At 37.3% G+C, this 22,395-nt stretch overlaps 1 pseudogene; it reads left to right on the top strand.

Moving 5' to 3' along the window:
- The first annotated feature begins 860 nt into the window (after window positions 1-860).
- LOC114819055 (uncharacterized) lies at window positions 861-22,016 on the top strand (annotated as a pseudogene).
- Window positions 22,017-22,395: the final 379 nt, after the last annotated feature.

The raw sequence follows: 22,395 nt of genomic DNA, 5'->3' as shown, positions 1-22,395 counted from the left end.
CAATCTCTAACAGGCTGAGAAACAACCTGCTCTGGGATGCTTCCATAGAAGATGGTTGCACAGCAGAAGTTACAATTACACTGAAATAAAAACATAGAAGTCACAAGTAAAATCTCTCACCTTATTCATCTGAAGGGAAGGTAACATAATATGAGAGTTAGCCGATTATAATTGTTAGTTTGTGTGACAAAAGCTCATCTATACTCCCACAAAGGAACACAGGGGTAGAAATAATGCTTTGCCCTGGCTTCTGCCAGGACCATGACAGGAGCCATCAGGCCATCAAAGGCACATCTCCACATAGACAAGAAGACAATGGCAGGTGCGAACCCAAATTAAGGTCTCAGAGGAAGTGACACACTGTCCAGGCCCTTCCCAGGGCTGTTCCAGGACAGCCTCAGTCCCATTGTCCTGGCATGAAGCCCATCAGGATGGGTCAACATCACAGCACCTTTTGGACTGAGGGGGGCCACTGCTTAAGGGCATGGGACATGTTATGGGATGCAGGGGAAGAACACTTGGGGATTGCACAAGGCTTATTGTGCGATGCTTAAGGCAGGAATTAAAGGTGGGGAAAGAGAGGGATCAAGGTAGTTTGGGGAAGAAGAAGTGTGGGAAAATAAAAGGGGAAGAAGAGGTAGTTGTGTGTAAATACTTTGATGGTTGGTACACCTGTTTCCCACGCCCTGCACCTGATCAGCACAGTCTGTCCTGTCTTCTTATTAAATTCCTTTCTACTCTTTTCCTGGATGAGATTCTCCTGTGCCTGTGTGTGTCTGAGGGCGTGATTGCAGCCAGATTGCAGGTTAGAGGGCCTGCCTGTCTGTGGTGCCAGCAGCTGCAGAGACCCCAGTGAGTGGATGTCGGTACCAGCAACTGGAGTGGGACCTTGGGTGGCAGGGACTTGTGTGTCTGTGGGACCAGCTATTGGCGCAAGTGTGGGTGTGCAAACAAGTGTGTTAGCACCAGCAAAGATCCAGACAGGTGAGCCAGTGAGTAGGTGAGGTGATCTGGGAGCCATGGGGTGAGTGCGTCTCTAAAAGTGAGACGGGGGTGGGGGATGGCTACTGGGGACCAGAGGAGTCACAGCTGGCTCTTTGTGTGTGTGTGCATGTGTGAGGGCATTTGTTCCAGCAGCTAGAGCAGGGCTGTGGTCTCAGGGACTTGTATGTCCAGCTGCCAGCAACTTGGCAGACTGGGCTTCAGGGGTAGCTGCTGGGCAGACTGGGCGTATGAGCGCAGATGTGGGGGCATCCACTTTATATATATGCACATACACATATTTCCACTAGCAGACCTCCATGCTGCTCAGCCAGAGAAGGGTGCAGGATGAGGCCACTGCTGCCTGTGCTGTTTGTGTGTGAGTGCTCTGTGTACCTCTTTCTGTGTTGCTCTGTGCAGCCCATTGTATGTATACATGTATATATTGTGCAGATGTATTTGTGTATGTGCCTGGTGTGCATAGGAAATCTGTGCTCAGCCTCACTACTGGCTAGACCTGGGGGCATGGAGCTGTGGCAATTTTGCTTCTCTGGAGAGCCAAATTTGTCCCTATTCCCCTAAGAACAATGTATTGAGCAAATATTTCTTTCCCTTTTACCTGGGGGAGTGTAGGTCTGGAAATAGCTAACTACCACTTGAACAAATGCAAGAAAGAAGAAACGCAGTAAAGAATAAAAAAAATACATCTTATCTATTTATAAAACATAATAACACTGACATGGCTTCCTAGAAATTCTGTATTGATGGGTTCTATAACAGATTTTTGTGCTGCAATAATCCCTTTCCTCTCCTCTGGCTGGCTTGGTCATAGTGAGGTGATAACTGTAATCTCCTTTCATTTCAGGTGGTTTTAACTGCTTGAAGAAGTTCTGCTAGAGATTTTCCTGTCCAGCTTCTGGTGATGTTTTTTACCAGGTTATCCACAAACAGCTCCTCCTCTTTTCTCTTCATTTTTTTTCCCTGCAAAATTATGTTTGCTAGGCCTTTTTCTTTAGCCACATTGCCAAACCTTTCCAACTTCGCTCTGCACGGCTGTTAGTAGAGGCTCATGGGATCCAATTACTGCAGATCCTGCTTCTCTGTAATAGAGCTGTTAGCTCTGTGCAGTGTATATGGTATCCATTGAATTCTGTAAAGACATCTGAATTCAAAGACTTGAATTCCTCATTCTGTTGCTGCTGTTTGAGCTTCACCCATTTCACACTGTTCATGCTCTTGAGAACACAGTATTTCTAAGAAGTTTCCTTTTTGTTTTCTCTTGCATCTACTAAGATTGTTCTTGTCTTTCTAGGTTGTATATTGGACTGTGAGCACTGCTAGCATGAGGGTTATTCTTTGGATTTCTGTTTCAGGTTTCCCGTCTTTCATGGTAGTAGTACTGAAATGCTTGAATAAGTCCCTTCATTCAACTTTCTTGCTTTTGATGTCTATTTCTTGTTCAGTGTCACTAATCCTCATTGTCATTACGCTGCTCTTTTTTTGTCCTGATCTCCATACCATACATCATTGCAGTGCTGCCCAGCTTTGTCATTGTGTTTGCACACCCTGATCCCATTCCTCCTATCAAATCTACATAATCTTCAAAAGACAGATTACTTATATTACTACCTCTAACTGATGGCACTCCCTCAAAGTTTTCAGAGTCCTTTGACATAATATATTAAATGAAACAGTTGAAGGGATGTGGCAATAGGAGGCATCACTTTCTTCCACCAGCTGTTATATGGAACTACTTACTCAGTGTGTTGCCTTCAAGGACTTTCCTCCCTGCACTGTAATAAGGGATTTCAAGGGTTGTCACTATTCTTTTGCTAATGTTGAGTGTCTTCATCACAGTTGATAGTATCCCTTGCCATACATGATCAAATGCTTTATTGAAACCTGTGAAGTTGCAGTGCATTTCCATTTCATATTCTCAATACTTTCTGTTCAATTCCTCAAGTAGAATGTCTGATCTATTGTATTTTGTGTCATTCTAAAACCTTCTTCTTCCTCCTCAGGTAATGTCTTTGGCAGATCAGGCAGTTTTATGATCATACTGTCAACATCCCTTTTTAGCAAATAATGCCCTGACAGTTGATATGTGTGAAGCTTGTGAATTATAATAATTATAGTATCTCCCTTGCTTTTTTGCAAATGTTTAGCTTTTCCTGCTAGGGATTTTCCAAAACTGTAATTTCCTACTCCTCCTTTAATGACTCTAAGGTTGAATGAAATATCTCTGACTCTTGTTCAGTTGTTAATGTGTTGATAAGTCAACATTTACTTTATAATTACAAAAATCCTTGTAGTAGTCCCACAGCCTGCTTGCAATTCCTTCTGCTTCTCTTTTTGAAGACATTAATTTTTGTCATGAAACATAAAACACACTTATCCATTGTAAAGCTGATAGTAAATTTTTTCCTCTTCCTCCTCCCTGTATTCTGTTGCCTATGTATCTATATGATTTTAATTTTTGTATGATTGATACTAGACTGTATTATCACTACACTAGAAGCTTTCTTGTGGTTCTCATTTTCCAAGAAGTTTCATAAGCAGACATGCTTCTGCTGTTAAGTTTATCACACTGCATGAACTGTTCACATTCAATTTCCTAGGCTGGCTGCTTAATTTTTTGCTAGATTTTAATGTATTGATTATTTCTCCAGTAACATTCTCACCTTGGTCAAGACCCATGAGAAAGGTAAATAGAGGTAAAAAGGTCCATAGATATTCATAGGGTTGTTAATCACAATGATTACCACTACATCCTAATGGGTGGTTTATCCTGACTCTCACTTCCTCTTCAAGAGTAGGTGCAATAATCCTATTGTCATAAATAGATGACTGCATAAAAAACGAGTCTTCAGATTGCTATTTTTGATCCATTGGTACCAGTCCCTTTATTAGCATTGGAAAATAAGGTGGAGTTGAGTTCAAAAGTAGCATGCTACCCTTGCAGAGGTATTTGCCCTAAAACTTTTCTGGAAATGGCTTGCAGAGCTTTCAAAGGACTCAGGTTCTATACCTCCCCATATAAATGATTAGACACCTTCATAAAGTAAAAACATTTAGTTGTTTCTTCTCATTTCAAGGTGCTGTTTGAATTGTCAAGAACTTTTTTGATATAAGAAATAATTTTTTTACAGCAAGAACAATCATTTACTGGAACATCTCCAGGGACATGGTAGAGTCACTGGAGGTTTTCAAGATTTGATTGGACAGGGTGCTAGATAATGTCATCTAGTTTCCCTTCCCACAAAAGATTGGACAAGGTGATCTTTTTGGATCCCTTCCAACCTAGGCTGTTCTATGATTCTACAATTCTAATATAAATAAAGCCTTTGAAATAAAAACCTTTTTGCTAAAGAGTCTTAGTTACTGCAGAATTTTGATGCTTTAATTTTATTTAGAAAGAAATACCATTTCCCAAAGTAAGTGAGCCATGATGTAAGAACTCAACTGGCTTATGTACCTTCAGGATTATGAATATTAACTTGATGGCCTTCAGATTAAATTAAGTTTTTATAGGATCCAAATAAGAGGTACTGCCCCTGACACCTTTCAGCAACAAGGTTCGGTAGTTTATTTTCTTACCTTGTGCAGGGACTGCAAGTTACCTTATATACCTCCAGCTGCTTTCCTTGCCTCTGACTAAGAGGCAAATGATCAGGAAAGAGGAAGGGTCAATGTGGAGCAGCATAGCAGCATGCCAGATATGTCTTACATGAGCAATAACTTTTTCATTGTTCCTTTTTTTTTTTTTTTTGGAGGTAAATTTAAATATATTGTGATTGCCACTAATTTCATTGTAAGTATTTTAAAGGAGATGGAAAACTTTGATGTTATGAAGTGGTTTTAATTTACTTTTACTATCATGGTTAAATTAAATAATTTTTTTCTAAGTATATTCTTATTTACCTAAATTACAAATAGCTTAAATGTTAATACACCTCTAAGAACAGGTGAGAATTCTGTACCTATTCTTACAAGTGTAACAAGTTTGTCCTCTTCTAGGTTTAAATTTAAGTAATTAAAGCGTGTAAGATTTTTTAAGGAATAAAATAATAGACTTTTTCTTCCCTTTGCATATGATGGTGACTTTTTAACTCTATTATGATATTGTAGTTGCGCAGAAAAGCAAACTGGCAACACTTAGGTAAAGAAATCTCCTTGGATAAGTAAATTGTACTGTAGGCATAATACTGTAGAGAAACCAGCCTTATATCCGGAAATATTGTAATCAGATTTTTATTAGATAAAAGTTAGAATAAAGCCAGTAGTTGTGTTAAGGGGTAACATTTGGTTTCTGTGCTAGAGCTGGATTTGGTTGGAAATGTCATGCAATAAACTACAATAACAAAATAACTATGGTAATATGACAGTAGCTGTTGAAAAAATATTTGTTGCAAATGAGGTTAGCCAGAATGAATTATGCATTATCAATGTAGAAAGAAAATAGTATGTACTGTAAAAACAAAATTTAAAAGGCACAAATCAAAGAATGCTTTTGGAGTTTCAAATCTGCCAAGTCGGGACTCCATGTACCCTCTTACTGTCAAGCAATGACTAGGTAAACATCTTCTGCTTTTAGCAATGCAATTTTTAACTACGCTTAAGTAAATCTATGACTGTCTGTAGTAATTTTAGTGAGATCAGTCAGGAAAAACTAACAAAGGTAACCAGAGATAATTGGGTTCTGTATAATCTTAATTTGATCTGACAGTTGAGAAACATGAATCCTGGTGAGTAATGTAAATTTAAATTGTAGACTGTTGTTACTACCGGAGTGTAATACTATAGATACATTTGTTCATTTCTTTTATTATTAGTTCTAATCACATCAAAGGCCAAGGTCACTGACACAGCAATTAGTAATACAAGTTCCTGTTATTTTGCATGGCCCATGCAAAATTATTACTTGTATTTGAGAGAAAGTGTGCAAGGACGAGGTGCGATGTATAATTGGTTAGTGTGAGGTTTGTGGAATGGCTGTCTCCAAAGACATTTCCAGTCAAGCTTAACTCAGAATGTTCTTTCAGTCTAAGTAAAATAAACAGGTCTGAACTTATTGGAATTTTCTATTTACTGTCCAGTAAAACCTTATAGCTTCTGGGCTTTTATAGAACTAAGATTTATAGCATCTATTCACTGTGCAGAGTCTCAAGATAATGTTAATAGATGGCTAGTTGTGCCAATAAATCCCTCAGGGAGCAGAGAGAAATATCTGTTTCAGATGAGTTGTTCAGAACTAAATCCACATCCCAAATGGAACATAGTACTTAGGCTTAAGAGACTTGGCTCTAAAAATGTAAAGATATTTCTCTCCTAATTCCTAATAAAGGCATGGAAATCCATCTAAATAACACAAGAACCAGTAAGATGAAGGAGGAGGGGAAGAGAAGAGAGAAAAAGGGAAATGGAGGGAGGGAAGACAATGAAGACCTCCTTTAGCATCTAAGGAGAAGTCAGGAAGAAGCTGACACAGACTGCCATGCCTATTTCAGACTGAGTAGGAATGAAAATCATTCTTGTTTTCAGGGTGTGTATGTGTCTTGCAGGCTATACTACTGTTTGTATGTCCTAAAAATTTCTTTTGTTCGATGCATTTCTTGGCATTGCTGACCTATATTCAACTTGTTAAATGCTATAAATCCAACCTTTTTTTCCGAAGAATTACTTCCTTATTCTTTAATTATGCAGAAGATTATTCCTGTTTGAAAGTTCTCTTTTCTGTAATGAATCTAATTCTTTTCTGACTGTAACTTCATTCTTTCAAGGTTGTTTTGAATTTTAGTTCAAAACCTCTTGCATAATTACATTGCCATTAGTGATCCATATTTCCCTCATTCTTTCTTTCGTCTCTTGTACATTTGCTATTTCTATTCTTCCTGTATTTAATTCTCTGCACAAGTTTTCCAATAGATCAACTAATGTGCCCAGGATTACCTCAAATAATTATGTAACTATTCTAAAACTGAAGTTCTTTCTTTGGATACTGCTGATCTGACAGGACCTAATTAAATGCTTAGCTCTTAAACTCACTTTACTCATTGCATTCTTGCAATGGTTAAAAAATCTATTAGAAAATATGTTTTATAACACTTTATAAATCTGAACAAGTATCTGAAACAGGGCTTTGTAAGCAGTTGTTTAAATACATAAGATTTATTTTGATGTACTCTGACTCTGTGGATGTTTGCTCACATTTATAGTTAGTAAGTCAATACTAGTAACTTTTAATTGAAAACGGATTTTGAAATCACAGTTGCAAGTATTGATACTACAAACATTAATTCTAAGAGATCAGATTATCTACAAGGATGTCAAAACCAAAAAAACCTGCATCTTTGGTAAACTCCTTTTGGCACAGCATCAGAACAAGCAAAAAGTAGCTCCAAGCTACCCTTGTTTTTCCCACTTTTTCAGTTCTTCACATTAAGAAAGGAAGGCTGCCCAGAGGCTAGGTATGTGTAGCCAAATAAACAGTAATTGCAGCACAGCTACTCATATCTAGACCACTGCCTCTATAGCTATCAGATGTCATTTTAGCACACATTATTTACCAGGATAACACACTTACTCATGATGTGTCCAACAACCTAACAGATTTTGTCATTGATCATGTCATATTTTACTGAATATTGCTACAAAAACTGACTAATTATCCACATTGTTATCACAATTTGTTTGAAATTTCACTGTGATTATTCTAGCATGTAGAAACTACACAGGCAGCGGAGGCATGGACAAGTATCCTGGGAAGAGGATAGGAACACTTCCTGGTTGTGTAGCGATGAGGTCAGGAAGGCCAAGGCATGACTGGAGCTGAACTTGGCAAAGGATGCAAAGAACAATAAGAAGGGCTTCTACAGGTATGTGGACCTGAAAAGGAAGGTCAAAGAAAGCATATTGCCCCCAGTAAACAAGACTTGTAAACTGGTAACAATGGATGAAGAGAAGGCTGATGTTCACAATGCCTTTTTTGCCTCAGTCTTCTCTGGCAGCCTCTCTTCTCACACCTCTCAAGCAGATGGACAGCAGGGCAGGGACTGGGAGAGCAAGGTCACTCCCACTGTAAGAGAAGATCGGGTCTGTGACCACCTGAGGAAAGTGAATATACATAAGTCTATGGGACCTGATGAGATGCACCCTAGAGTTCTGAAGGAATTGGCTGATGTAGTTGCCACGCCACTCTCCGTGATATTTGAAAAGTCATGGCAGTCATATGAAGTCCCTGCTGACCGAAAAAGGAAAAAACTGCACCCATTTTTAAAAAGGGTAGAAAGGAGGACCATGGGAACTACTGACCTGTCAACCTCATTTCTGTGCCTGGGAAGATCATGCAACAAATCCTCCTAGAAGCTATTCTAAGGCACATGGAGGATAGAGATGTGATTTGAGACAGCCAGCACGGCTTCACCAAGGGCAAGTCCTACCTAACCAACCTAGAGGCCTTCTATGATGGAGTGACTACATCATTGGACAAGGGAAGAGCTACGGATATCATCTATCTAGACTTCTGTAAGGCCTTTGAAACGGCCCCCACAACATCCTTCTCTCTAAATTGGGGAGAAATGGATTTGATGGGTGAACTGTTCAGTGGATGAGGAATTGGCGGGATAGCCATATCCAGAGAGCAGTAGTCAATGGCTCAGTGTCTAGATGGAGATGAGTGACAAGTAATATTCCTCAGGTATCCGTACTGGGACCAGTACTGTACTGTTTAATATCTTTGTCAATGATGTAAACAGTGGGATGGAGTGCACCCTCAGCAAGTCTGCAGATAACATCAAACTGAGTGGTGCAGTTAATATGCAGATGGATGGGATGCCATCCACAGGGACCTGGACAAGCTCAAGAAATGGGACCATGTGAACCTCATGAGATTCAACAAGGCCAAGTGCAAGGTCCTGCACCTGGGTCAGGGCAACCCCTGGTATCAATACAGGCTGATGGATGAAGGCACAGAGCATTGCTCTTCAGAGAAGGTCTTGGGGGTACTGGTGGATGGACATACGTGCTCATAGCACAGAAGGCTAACCATACCCTGGGCTGCATCAAAAGAAGCATGGCCAGCAGGTCAAGGGAGGAGATTCTGCCCCTCTGCTCTGGTGAGATGCCACCTGGAGTACTGCATCCAGCTCTGGAGTCCTCAGCACAAGAAAGATATGGACCTGTTGGAACAGGTCCAGAGGAGGTCCACAAAAAATGATCAGAGGGATGGAACACTTCTCCTATGAAGAAAGGCTGAAAGAGTTGGGATTGTTCAGCCTGGAGAAGAAAAGGCTTCAGGGAGACTTAGTGTGGCCTTTCAGTGCTTAAAAAGGGGGCTTATAAGAAAGATGGAGACAAACTTTTTTGCAAGGCCTACTTTCACAGGACGAGGTGCAAAAGTTTTAAACTAAAAGAGGGTAGATTTAGACTAGACATAAGGGGGAAAAAATTTACAATGAGGGTGGTAAAACACTGCAGGAGGGTTGGACTAGATGACCTTTAAAGGTCCCTTCCAATCCAAACCATTCTATGATTCTATGATTCCATTATTTTGCACTGCTAGCAGAGCTTCAGGAGGATGGCTTCTGCTCCAGGTGGACCCTTCTGCTGTTTCTACTTATTGCCTTACAGTGGAACAGCCAGTTTCCTGAATGTACCTATGTATTATTTTTACTATGCTCAAGCAAAATTTTTGGCCTAGTGTATCCAAACCAAACAAGGCTCTTTTGAATTTCTTTAAGAGCAAAGTACAGATTCAGAGTGCTCAGGGTAATTATTCATTTTAAATGACAGAAACGACTGAGAATATTCTTGGAATTTGTAGAGAAAAATGAAAGCACTGAAAGTCAGAGCACGAAGCTAAAAACTCTCTTTAAATTTTTCCTGTAGAAGAGTCTATCTTTTTTCCACTGAGTATACAAGAAGCCTAGAAGATTAGCCTGCTGTCTCAGGCACTTAAGTTAGTTGTCTAAACTTAAGTGGCATGGAAACTGTTCTTCCCCCATTCCCACAACATTTATAATTAATCAACTGAAAATCAGTTCATGAGCAATTCACAGAGGAAGAGATCAGTTCACAGGGGAAGGTATCTGCAATCAGTAATGTAGGCTGCTTTAGCTAAATTTGTAGAATAAATTCTACAAAATGAATTATTCGACTTGCTTTTCAACCAGTCTAACTTCCTTTAAGCTTTGATGTCATTTGCAGGCATCAATACATCTAGTTATCTGAACAACTTTTCACAGTTTCTGGTAAACTCTTAAATGAACATAGTTTGAAGAGTTCCATCCTTTCTAGTAACAAATTTTGTCTATTCAAAAGACATCAAAACCATTATTTCTGTACTATTATATGTTAGCTCCAGTTCACCTGTGTGACTTGAACAGTCCAAATGTAATACCACCTACAGATTTATAAAAAAATAAATACTACACTGTAATAAAAAGTGAATAGAATCAGAATATCTTGGGAGAAAACCAGGGAGTACTGTATTTCATTGTGTTTCTATGCTCTTAGAAGTCTGTGTTCCTGCAGCAGCCACTATTAATCCTAATACTATATGGTGTAAAACCTGTAAATATTATATAACCTTGCAAAATTTTAGTGAGAGTTGTTCCCTGCAGTGCTGTCTTTCTTATGCTATCTAAGCAAAAATCATTAAGGAATACAAAGAGTCGGTTTGAGCTTTGGAAGTAACTCTTTCTAGTACTTCTTTTATGATTTTGTGTCTTAAAATAGTGCAGCAATATCAGAGTTGGCCTCAATGATTCCTTTTTTGTTTGGTCATTTGTTTTAATTTTCAGAAATGTCAATATCAAGTAATATTTTGCAAAAATTTATATTTACCTCATAGGGACATTTAAAGAAGTCTTGATACATAATATGCTCATATAATATTCCAACTGCAATCTTTCTGATAATAAATTATTTAGATGTCCAACTCATGTGATATTAAGACATTTCATTCCAACTATCTTAATTATTTCTCAAAAGCAGAGTCCAAGTCTTTCAAACATATGCCTTCTGTCTCAGAAAATTGGCTCATGACCTAAGAATACTAGCCTCAATTTTCTGAAAAGAAGAGAAGCAACTGCATTAACTTTGACAGGCTTTAGGTCACACCTACAGCAATTTAAAATGAAGATGTTGTAGAAAGCATTCAAAAAGGTTTTTGAACTCCTGGCTGACCCTTAAGGCCCTTCTTTACTGCAGCTTATGAACTTCTAAAAGGGTAAACTTTCAAAGCAATCCATAGGAAATACACATAAAACTCCCTTTATTTATGATCAAACTGTACGTGATTATTTTTCATGCATAACTCCTAAAATTCATCCCAAAATGTCTTGCTTGTATTACATCTTCAAAGTGTATAGAAACTGAATTGAACTCAAAAAGCTATTTGAAACCTAGTCTTTTGTAATAAAAACATAAAAATCCCTCCTGGGTTATGTATTATACAGAAGAAAACTTAGGAAATAATCAAAGAGTTTGGTACTTATCTTCATAATCTTTATCCAACAATGAAGTTGCACTCAAATTTTTCCAGAAAGCACTATTCGTCTACTAGACACCAAAAGAGCTTCTGAAGAATTTAATACATTTAGTAGGGAAAAAAGTCACTAATCCATTTGAAACAGATTCCTACTGACAAAATAAGAAAGAAAAGCCTTGTAATTTTCAGGATATGACAGCAAAGAATTGTAGTTTAGTTTGTCTAATTACCATGCTTCCAATTGTATATGAAACCCAGGTTTTCAGTGTGAATAATATGTGTAGTGTGTGCTTTTAAGTACAATTCCTTGCAATTTTTACTTCATTTGAATGACTGCAAAGATCAGATCCTATATATCATCCATATGCTGCTCAGAACAGAAATATTTCAGGTGTGTTAAAAGCTGTACCAGTTTAAACTATCGGATCTAAAAGTATAGTCATTTTGTAGACTGCAATTAATGCTACATTAAAGTCATTTTGCTTTACTCATAATATTTCTCTGTTACTGGTTTAGATAAAAAACACAGATGTCAACAAGGCTCATATGTAATAGTGAACAATATTCCAGTTCATGCTAAGAAAATAGATCTCTTCTTTCACCAGTAGTGACAAATCAGAGTTGGAAGAAGTTCTCAGGAAACAGGATTCTTCTCAGTCTGCTATAAAGGAAGGTTAAAGTTCATAGGATCTTGAATACTGAGGTTTCTTCAGAATTCTAAACCATTCAGATCTGGTTACAGTTCCAAATTCAGTAACTTCAGTAAGTATGACAAATCCACATGTACTTTTGGAACGTGTAACACAATTCAAACCTGTTTTATTAAATATCTTATTATGAGTCTAAACTGAGAAACCACATTCTTCAGCCTATAGATCCTATTTTTATATTCTTTACTGAAGATACATATTTGTCAAATTCAGTCACCAAGAGAAATTTTCACAGAAAAATGCACTAAAAGTGTAATAGAGGAAGTAGAGTATTTTGCCTTTTCGTCTGTTAGATCTGTTTACAGCTGTTTACAGCTTCATGTCCTGAAAGAACAGGGCAGTGAAATGCATTATAGAAACAGAGTACACACTTCACCTTGTCTCTAATTATTTACTTTTTCTACGTTCTTCTCCAGATATTTTGTAGAGAATTGCACCTTACAGATATGGAAAAACATTGAACAGCAAGTATTTGCTAGGATGTGTCTGCCGGTAAAAAGGAGACAAATATGCATATATGGATGTTTTTGATTGAGAGCAGAAGAGGAACAGAAAATATTTTCTTAAATAATACTTTCTTTTGTTACTCATGTTTACCATGAACAAAACAGTGAAATTACTTTATTCCTTTCTGTTTAATTCAGTCTTTTGTCCCTTTTTTATCAGGATGTCATATAGATTTTAAACTCCCCAGATATAAATGTCTGACTGTAAAGTGGAGATTGTTGACCAATGAGACCATCATATGACAGAAAAGACTGGGTTTGTGTAATGCGACTTTAACCCACCTATGATTTTCTTCACAGGCAAGGTAAGAAGGGCAAACACTGTTACTCAGGCAACAAATGACAGTGAACTGTTACAGTAGCTTCACCAAAAAGTGAAGATAAAGACGGAGATGCAAAAAAAACGTGAGAAGAGAATTCTCTCTGAGCAAGTGTCTGACAGAACCTGAGTTTGTGTGAAGTTTTCCCAGTGGAGTTCATGGAGGAGGAAAAATGAAGACTGGACATGAACTGGGAAAACAGAACAAAGTTCAGATAGGAATGTCAAGATAAATGGAAGAGAGAAGGTAGCATAAAAAACTGACAACCTGCATTTACTGAACAACAGAAGCTGAATGGCAGATCAATAAACCAAAAAAAGAATGACTATGAGAACATGGCAGGAGGATTAACTATCTAGCTTAGGAACAGCTATGCTGCACTGGGCAGCAATGAGGAGAAACATGCTGAAAGAGAAGACAGAATGACAGAAAAGAGCTGCTAGTCCCATAAGAGAAGAGATAATGGAGATAGCTATGAGAAATTGCCCAAGTATAAACAAAGACATTACACAGAAGAGAAGGCAAAATAGTCTATAGACAGGAGAAATAATTCAGAATAGAGTTTTAAGATGAGAGGCAGCTTTTTGTGATTGGGGAGTCATTGGTAAGGACTAACAAACTTGTCAATGCAACACATCCAGAGGAAAGCCAGTATGGAGTCTGCCAGGAGCAAGCGTACACAGTGTGTAGTCAGGGATGAAAAGGATTTTCAAAGAAAATGCAGGAAAAATATACAGGTATTGATTATTTTTCATGTCAGGACACACCCCAGATTTCAAATGGGGCAGATCAAGGTAATTACTCCAAGCTGAAGCACCTGATGAGAGACATGACCACCTTAGGCAATTTCCAGCAGAATTGTTCCAATTGCTAGAGAAGGACTCCTGAGACTTCCATCCTCCTCTAGGACTGACTGCTTCTCAGAGGCAGATTATATCAAACTCATCAGATTTTAAAATGAAATATATTTTGTAATGTATAAGCATACATATAAAATACATAATATTGTAATATGTAATACATAAGAATATGGTATTGTGTATAGTATACACTATAAATGTGTATTTTAGTAAGATAAAATATTGGTGCCACATGGTATTCTGTTGGGCATTATTAATGGTAATGGGAAAGAATGGAACTAGAATAAGAACAGCAAAATAGATAAACACAGACTCAAAAGGAAATTTGAAAAATTGTAAGAGAACATGGAGCTCCAAGCAGACGTTGAAGTACTACTCAACATCCATTTAATATTTTTGTTAATAACCTTGGAATTAAAAGTGCAAAGGAAATTCACTTGCTGATGCAAAACTGGCAACACTGAGAGCATGGAAAAGATCAGATTCTTGTAATGGAAGGACTCCATGACATTAAGGAATGGAATAATAGAAATATGAATGAAATTTAACAGCAGAAAGTAAAGGTCATTCATGCAGGGATTAATAATGAGAACTTCTTCTATAATCCAGGAGCTTCTCAGTTGGAAACAATAAAGAAGGAAAAGCAGCTGAACCTATTAATCAGTCACAGAATGTCTATGAGCCACCAATGCCAAGCAACCACGAAAAAGCAAATGTGATTCCAGATTATATAACAGAATGTTACAGGCCGTTCCTCAAAGAGCCATGGTGTCATTCCTATAGTCTTAACAGTAATACATCAGCAAGTGGCAGATTAAAGAGCAGATACAGCCATTTTCTAAATTAAATAATTAATGGACCCATATTCTGAAAAATGATTAAGTGCCAGTAGTTTAGCAAAAGCATTATAGAATTGTTCATTGCTATTATAATGTACAAAAATAGATATCAAAGTCAAGGGCTGGTCCCCATTATTTTGGTGTAATGTAATTGCACAAAATAATATGGGTTCAGCACCAAGGCAACTTACAACTATAGGTTTAATCCTGTAAATACTTAAATCCATCAATAATTGCATACTGACATACTTTTATCTTAGTATTTCATATCCTGGATTATTGATCTATTAACTACTCATTTAGTAATCAGAAAAGGACATTTAGAATAGTAGTGTGAGTTGAAAATGGCATATGCAAATCCATATTGCTAGTGAAATAGATGATAATGGAAATGGTATAATAAAAAGGTAGAGCAAACATAATGCTGCTACTTACACATTTACTGTTCTGCTTATTCAGCTTGTTACTCTTCTTTTATAAAGTACAATCATTAAGATATATCCTGGATTTCTAACCATTACCAATTACATATACTGTTGGTAGTCACAACATGAACATGCAAGAACATGCTGTGTGGCAGAATAGCTTCTTCCTATATGTGAACTAATAATGAAGTAGCAAAGTTAATTACCAAAAGACTGTATGACATAATTTGCAATCCAGGCAGTTGGCACAAAAAGCATATGGTTAAAATTAGGTATTGAGAGGAAGCACAATTTTTCCAAGGGCAATATCAGGTTTTTTTCTGAGTAGTGATGTATGAAGGCCCCAGTCTTCTCTCAGTTTTGTTGTGGTCAGGAACTAGAACTAGCTCCCTGAGGATTTCCCTGTGCAGTATAAAGTTTTTTATGTATTCTTGTCTCACCTACACTGATCTGGTTTTAGTTTATAATTTTTCAAAGAATATTCTTTGCAGCTTTACCCCATTGTAGAACTATTCTCTAACAAGAAAACAGGAACAGAAGAAAGCAATCAGTAGGAAATCAGTATGAATTATCCATTTCATTTAAAATCTATCTTTCAGAAGGCTTAAATATAAATTATATGTATATTTATCATAAGAAAACTGCAGAAGAGATGGATGGACAATTCATTGAAACAGAATTTTTTTTTTTTTTATTTTTTTTTTGCTAGATACACTCAAATACAGAGGCAAACCAAGAAATAAACACCAAATTATTTGTATATTTTATTTGGATTATCTTGTCACAAGGAAAACACTTTCTCCTTAAGTTAGGCTATCATAATTTGATTGGTTTGCACAACCAGATCTCAGGCTAGAAACTTTAAACTTCCAGGAATGCAAATTTCTATGAGAGTTCAGACAGTATGTAGACACTGTTAAATGTTTCTTTAATGTTTAAAGACAATACAGGTACAGTTGGTTTATGGCCAGAGAATAAAATAGTATGCAGCAATCCAATCAAGTTTATTTGTTGGTTTTGGGTTTGTGGGTCTTTTTTTTTCCTCTTGATACATTAAAGACTCTACTAAGCAATCACTTAAATTAAATGGATTAAATTTTGCACAGACAGCCCCATAGTTACCAGAAAAATTGCATGAGTTACTAATAAGTGCAGAAATTATTCTTGTTAATATCTGCTTCCAAACAAATTAAGGATTTATCAGTTATGTCTAAACAGAGAGGTGAAGATTTCAGAACAAAACAAAACATGCCAGTACCTGCAACTTAGTCTCTTTTATTTTGTAATAGTGGCTGTGCTGCTTGTGTTCTTGTGTTCAAACTGAAAAGGCATACATTACTCTGAAGACAAGCTGAGCTTTCTCTAGCTGCTTAGGATCCATGCTACCATGCATGCAGACTACATACAATGAGAAGATGGGCTTGCATTAGAGCACTGAATTGACTCTGACTTATTGACCCACTTATTAATGGAGATTAAAAACTACTTTCTAGTGAGAGGCAAGAGCTCCTACTCAGAGTGGACACTGTATTCAGTGTCAGAAAGCCACTGAAGATGTTGGTAACAGAAGTTAATGTTGTGAGCAATCTAATGGAGGTGAAACAAAGAAGGCATTGTGCATTGGTATTGTATGGCTCTTACAGAATCTTTTGCTGTTATCCTAGCCTGAGAAAAGCATTTTTAGAAATGTAAGTATAAATATATACATTTATAGAGGATATGTTTCTTTGTTTTGTTCTGGAATAGAGGAGTTAGCCTGGAATGAAGCCTGACCAAAACCAGTGGAATCTCCAGGAGATATATTGCTAAACTCCGACATCTTTATTGTGAGTAAGGATTCCCAAATATTTAGAATACAGACTTGTTTTTAAAGGGATAGCAAAAGCTTTACCCCTGACAGGGCCTCAATCCTCTTTTCCTTACTTTTACCCAACTGTTGAAAGTTTCAAACTTCTTTTCCAAAGCAAAGAAACTAGATCTTTATAATAAAAGGGTGCAAGCACTCACCAGTAAGTAAACTAATTTTTTTTTCATTATTTCAGTACAATGGAATTTTAATGCAAATACTCCCAAAATATCTCGTGTGAGATAATAATTTGATGAAAAATTATGCTCAAGTTGTTTAAGTTTGGTAAAATTGCAGTAGAAATACAAGAATTTGGTGTTCAAAATTTTCAAAATTTTTAACCCAGATGAAAGTATTTCACAATTGCAAATAAGTGAGGCAGATAACCAAGAACTGTATTACATCACAGTATTTTATTTAATAGTCTTTTAAATTAATACAAGATTGCAGAGCTATGAAAAGCCAGTGCAGACACTGTAGTCACTGTGATCATTGTTTAGTGACTGTCAAACTGAGATATGAGAAATGTCAACAAGTACTATACAGTATACAAACATTAAAAATTCATTGAAAACCAGATTTTAACCTACAACTGTTATGAGTTTACAATCAGATTACTTAGATCGAAGGATAGTATGGACTAGAAATAGCATTTCTCCTTACAATATTTATCTTAATCCATAAATTTTTAGGAAATAGGTTCTTTTTTAACAATGCACAAGGGGTGATAAATATATGTAAATACATGAAAAGTACTTCTAGGATTCTTCCATAAACATCTCTAGTATCGATATACTTATATGCCTTAACTTCTTTGCTTATATGAGCAGAAATATAACATTAAAAATGTGTGACAAAATTATATTAGAATTGATACAATATGAATGAAGCTAACAAATAATTGTCATTAAAATGTATTACAGGCAACTTACCTCTGTTCTGCTATAGATTGTACATTCATGATACATACAGATTAGAACAGATATTTGTAAACCATGAGAGTAATAGATACTTAATAAGTTCTTAGCAACTCCCAAAGCCAGGGATTTTCCTGGAGAAAGCAAAGGAAAATGCATAGAGAGAGCAGTTGTTGAAGTAAGCAAGCACAACACAAACCGAAATAGTGTGCATAGGAAAATGCATAGAGAGAGCAGTTGTTGAAGCAAGCACAACACAAACAGAAATAGTGTGCACATACAGAAGTGGATACTTATTACCATTGGAGGTATTGATAACATGTCATGAAAAGTGAGAACAAGTGAAAATGTCTAAAGATCACTCAGATGCTTAAACTTGACTTCTCATAACCAGTTGATATATTGACAGAAAATATACATTGAGAGCTCAATATTGGAAGGGTAACAGTAACATCCAGTGGCCATTTAAGGTAGACCAAAACATTGTATATATTCCCTCAGAATCTCTGAAAGTGAACATGTATTTCACTACTCATAATATCGAAGACAACACATCAAGCTAATTCAGATAAATCAATTTTTAATTATGCCTGGTCAATTTATTTTTTATGTATTTGTCATGATTTTATATTACTGAAATTGTATTTTAAAGTACTACTAAAAGATATGTTTTAAAATAACCTAGTTTTACAATTAACTTCCCAGTCAGTGGAAAAGTTGTCTTCAACTAGATTTTGCCTTATTGACCCAGATATCTACCTGCTGGTGCATAGAGGAGCCAGACAGAATTGTAACAGAGGCCCAGAATAGAGTATTGATAGAGGATTGGCTGAATCCTCTCTGAATCCTTTAGTGAGCATATGCTGCAGCACAAAACATGTGTTTATATATTCCAATAAAAAATAATCCTTGTATATTTTGAGATTATCTGTAAATTACAAATGAAAGCAACAGGGGCTAAGAAGAACTTGCCTTCTGGGTTTCTGAATGTTCTTGTTTTCACGGACGTGCATTTTCTCATGCTGGATAACAAATGAGCATAGAATCCTCTACCTGTAGTCTGTTGACATATATGGTGCAATTTTTCAAGGATGCCCCCAGAAATAGGCAATGCAGTTTGAGAAAAGAGTAAAAGCAAAACAGAAAATAGAAAACCACGATGAAAGTCTTATTCTAAATTGTGCAAAGTAATACCTGAGAAACATCAGTTGTTAGGTTGATGAACAGGCCCATTTGCTTCAGACAGGAGAGTTAGCTCTCCTTTCAGGCTGGAATGGACCCATTCCCTTCACCTCTTTCTCTCAATCCCCAGACAGCATCAGAAAGGCTGCTGGTGAATCCACATTCATTCTCAGTAGCTGCCCTTCACTGGGAACCAAGGACATGCCCCTTGCCTCAACTATTCTACTCATCCTGTTGTAAAACAGCAGCTTAATTCTGAAAAACATGTTTCCTAACAAATGATAACATACTCAAGAATTATTTCTGTTCAGCATATACTTTTTACAAACCTTCACCTATGGATACAAGGCTAATCATTTCACCAAGGAGGTCAAGAAAAGAAAGCAATGTCTTACTAAAGCTTAAGGAAGCAGAAACACAGACTCAACAGCTTGTAGAGTAGCTCTACTCTTAGCATTTGAACTTAGAGCAGAAGGAGTCTCCCTGCTGGGTCAGATCGCAACCCTCACTGCTGTAGTGTTTCAGCACTGACAGTGGTCACTGCTTCAGATTCTTCAGAATAAAACACAACCTAAGAGGTGAAATCTTCAGATTCAGAACAAACATCCTGTGATGATTCTGAATAGCTGTAGGAGAGCTCTGATTACAATATTCCTGACATAAAAATAAATAAATCTATATAGCTGTAGGAAAGGTTTTTCTCTGCACACAGAAGCTTGTCTTTTTACTTCATGGAAATCTATTGGTCAATGAGACATCAAACACTGACAGTCTTTAATGTCACTTGAAGAATTTGCTGGATTCCATGTTGAAAGTTCATGGCAACTGGTATAAAAATGATGGCAGATCTGAAAGTTTGATAGCAGCTGTATTTCAGAACTTAGTCAATACTAGAAACACATGGACAAGAAGTTATTTTCTGTAATAAAAAGTATGCAGAATCAATTTAACTTGTTAAAAATTAACTTCACAAATTTACAAAATGAAATTATCAAATGAATGGTCTGTAAGAACCTTGAGGATATTATAACAATACAAAATCAATTATTTTGTAATTGATTGTCCAAGGGCCACTAGGACTCAAAGTAATGAACATAAGATGGAATATGGAAACATGGAAAAAACTAGCTATAAGAAAAAAGTATTCTACCATGAGAATAATCAGACCCTGCACAGGAGCTCTGAAAGGCTGTGGAGACTCCCTCCTTAGGGGTATGCAAAACTCAACTGGAAATGGCCCTGATCAAATTTATCATATTGGAGCAGGAGTTTGGATTAGATGACCTCTGGAGGTCCCTTCCAATCTATGTGATTCTATGGTTCAATTATTTAATTTTCTTATTTGATGTGTAACCTGATTTTACTGGAAGAAGAAAGCCATACTGGTGCAATATCTCAGGTTTAGTAAAGCTCTTTTTGTGTCACTAACTTTCTAGGATGCTATAGTTTTTATGAAATTACTGAGATAGAATCGGTGTTAGGTTTTTGGTTGGACTCAATGACCTTAAAGATCTTTTCCAACCAAAACAATTATATGATTCTATTAAATATTTAATTAAAATATAGTGATCTAAAGGTAGAAATCAGAGGAGGAGAATATGCTAAGTCAAGACAGTCAAGTGTTTGTCATAAGTCTGGTAGTTTCCAGTACTTTCTGTAAGACTTCAAATCAAGGAAGTATTCTGAGTCTCCAATATCCATGCTACGTAACAGAGTTAAACACAAGAATCTTGTGGCTCTGAAAGATTCTTACTCATAGAGCAATCATGGAGCAAGCTTCTGTTGGTTTTTACCAGCTTAACTGTTTTCAGTATGTGAGGAGTATGTTAAAACGTATCGTATAATATGTACATATCCAAGTGCCATTTGAGTCATCAATGTACTCTTCCACAAAGAGAAACAAGACACCCTCTTTCTTGTGTCTCCTTCCAAATCATTACACAAGCATTGTCCTTAAAGCAGCAATGTCCAAACTACATTCTCAAAAGGATTTATCTGAATCTCCTTATATATGGTCTTTCATTGTTGCTGTAGTATTGCCACTATAATATTCCACAATTGTTTGCTACATAAATATCCTGATAAGTCTTTCCCTCATTTTAAGGCATAGAAGACAGAAAGTGGCAGAGGCATACGGCTTGTCCCTGGGTTTTATAATGGCACCTGGAGGATGTCAGTGTTCAACATAAACTAAAGCAGTTCTTAAGACATTCTAATTTCTTCTGGTAACCAGGTGACACATCTGTTAGTCCCAGAATCAGTTTCCTAGTGTGTCTGCCTAACTTGCGTCAGGTATTTCTAAAACAGACATTAAATTCGGGGTTCATATATGCCTGTCACAACCAAAAGTGATCTTGCCATCATGATTAGCAACCCACAGTCTCCTGTAACTTTCAAGAAAGAGGATCTGGCAGCAACTCATTATCAGCTAGAATTGTGTTAAAATACAGGACCACAATTCAAAAGTAACTACATTTCTCTCTTTTTTTTTTTAAGTGGTTGTAATGCCTCATACATAAAATCACTTTTTATGCAGCCTAGTCATCAGAAGATTTTTCAGATGCTGCAAAATCCCAGGAAAAATAACGTCCATAAGCTCCTAACAGTGACATTCAACACAGAATAATAGTGTGACAGGGAGTGTGAGAGGCAGATTGACTGGTGGAGCCACACCATATTATCCCTGAGACAAAGGCAGCAGATGGAGACTCCACAAGAAACAGAGGATCTCCTGCCCTCTTGACACCAGGCTGAAGCAGGGGACCTAAGAGACCGAGGGGAATGGAAACAGATCGTTGCTCAGGGCAGCAGGCGAGTTCTCTCCAGGCCTCCCTCACCTACCCAGCTGCCCTCACACAATAGATATGGGGCTCTGGAAATTGAGGGTCTGGCAAATGAAGATGAAAATATAGACAAGAGCCCATCCAGGGAGTTGCCCAAGGTGAGGCACTCTGCCCCATGCATCCTGACTGCCTCTGTTAAGAAAAAAGGGCGGTAATTGTCACAGGCGATTCCCTTCAGAGGGGAACAGAGGGCCCAGTATGCCAATCAGGCCCAACCCACAGGGAAGTCTGCTGCCTCCCTAGGACTCAGAAAAAGGATGTCACTAGGAAACTCCCTGGTCTGGTACCGCCCTCTGATTATTATCCACTATTGGTCATGTAGGTTGGAACTGATGGGGCAGCAGAGAGAAGTCCAAAAGCAATCAAAAGGGACTTCAGGGCACTGGGGTGATTGTTTGAAGGATCAGGAGCACAGGTAGTGTTTACCTCAACCCATTTAGTGGCACGAAAGGAACAGGAAAACACACCTGACTAACA

Source organism: Antrostomus carolinensis, unplaced genomic scaffold (genome assembly GCF_000700745.2).
Source record: "Antrostomus carolinensis isolate BGI_N321 unplaced genomic scaffold, ASM70074v2 scaffold3061, whole genome shotgun sequence".
Classification (NCBI taxonomy): Eukaryota; Metazoa; Chordata; class Aves; order Caprimulgiformes; family Caprimulgidae; genus Antrostomus; species Antrostomus carolinensis.
Note: the sequence above shows the minus strand (reverse complement) of the source record. Positions and strands in the feature narration are given on the sequence as shown.